The following is a 2051-nucleotide window of genomic DNA, read 5'->3' on the forward strand; positions in this document are numbered from 1 at the left end:
TTATTATTATTATTATTATTATTATTATTATTATTACCGGAATCGGGCTTTAAGATCCCACTGCCCGAATATAGCCTCGCGTCTATCGCAGCCCTCATCTTTGTGCAAATAGTGGATCGACTTTAGAGGGGCTTCGTCCGCAGCAAACGAATTATTGTAGTGGGTATTTAGTAGGGGAAGCGGGACTGCAGAATTCGCTTCCGAATAGATTTGAGGAGGTGACTGCGTTTCGATCGGTTTCTTATATTAAAAAAAATTGCCTAAACGGGTCTATTTCCCAAAGGCAATCGAAGTGGGATCTCACAGTAGTATTTCCATTTGAAAGAACAGCTCAGGGTATCACTTAGAAATTGTCGCTAAATAGAAATTCTAATTTGGAAGCGTGCATTATTAGAAAATATTATTATTATTATGTATTATTATTATTATTGCTATTATTATTTCTGTTTATTATTTATCAGTAGTAGTAGTAGTATCTATTAGGATACTTTGCATTCACAGATATTATGAATACCAGTTTATAGGTATTGTTTTCCAGGCTTTTTCAGAGCAAACAGGGAATTTTATTAATCGAAATATTTAAACTGGATCTTTTAAGATGCTCAYTGAATGATTAATATGTTATGATTTAAATTGCATTCGTTTATTCATGAAAAGGTTTTCTCATGTTTTCATTTTACTGATATATTTAATGGTGCACAAAATAAGATGAACAGCCATTTTGGACCCTGCACTTTTTATATGGGAAAGGGATCTTGTTTGTAAAATAAGTTACACATGGAAACAGAGGACAGGTAACTAAGAAAGTTATTCGTTTAGGTTTTTTTCCTGGTTCAAATCCCTGATGAAAATGGTCTCCAAATTTTTGTAAATTTTCTCTTTTTTTCTTCAGATTGAGACTAAGTTCTGTCCCCATTATTAGATCTTTGCAAAATGGCTGCCACTCCAACATGTGGACTCTGTTTATGCTTCTGAAAAACTTAATCGAAATAGAAACTCACTTAATTTGTGAGCATTTTCACACTGGCATTAAAAACACAATCAAATACTTTTAGTCCATAACCAAAGTCTTCTTTTTCTGGGCTAAAAAATAAGAAAAAAATATTGTCTCAAGAAAAAAAGAACTGCAGTATTAAGATACAGTTATTCAAGCTACAGTTATTAAAATTCCACTGAAAAATGATTAATCAACTGTGTTAATAACACTACAAGTGGCTTATTTTGTTTAATTGTGCCTAGTGAGATGAAATTGCTACTTTTGGTAAGTTCAGTTACCGAGTGTCATTAATGTTCTGCAAGGAAGCTTCCTGCATTACACATCTGTGTTCATTAGCTTTCCTTGCTCCTTCAAAAAGAAGTACGGTCTTAACTATTGCTGGGGCAGAGCAAAACGGCTCAAACAGAATTTAGCACAGAAGAGAGCTCAAAAGAGAGGAAATCCACACAGGGCGCTGAAGAATGCTAAATCACTGTAAGAGCGATTTAACGCAGCTGCCTTTCTCTGCCCGAGCTTGGTGTGCTGTGGAGCTGCGCTGCTGATTGATAAAATACATAACACATCAGCCGCGGCAGCGCGTTTTAGCAAGGCTCCTCAGGGCTGCTGCAAAATAAATGGTACATAATATATTATATGTGTGTAGTAAGTAGACTATAGAACAGAATAAGTGGAAGAGAATACATAGAGTATGTATGAATATTATATGCGTTATATATATAAAATATATTAACATATATTTGTATTCAGTGGTGTGTATATATGCAGCTCACTGCTGCAAATCGCTGAAGTGGGAATATTATGCTAAAAAGGGGGGGAGGGGGGCAACCCCCAGGCCCTGACGAGCCTCTGCGGTCCCACGCGGGTCCGGGGCCACGCGGGGCGGGCGCGGAGGGCGGCAGCTCTGCGCGGCCCCTGACGGCGTCTCTCCCCGCAGGTGATGAAGCTGGGCAGCCCGCGGGTGGCCGAGCTGCTGCTGCAGCGCGGAGCCGACCCCAACCGCGCCGACCCGCGCACCGGCTGCTTCCCGGCGCACGACGCGGCCCGCGCCGGCTTC

This window comes from Apteryx rowi, unplaced genomic scaffold (genome assembly GCF_003343035.1).
Source record: "Apteryx rowi isolate R43461 unplaced genomic scaffold, aptRow1 scaffold_37, whole genome shotgun sequence".
Classification (NCBI taxonomy): domain Eukaryota; kingdom Metazoa; phylum Chordata; class Aves; order Apterygiformes; family Apterygidae; genus Apteryx; species Apteryx rowi.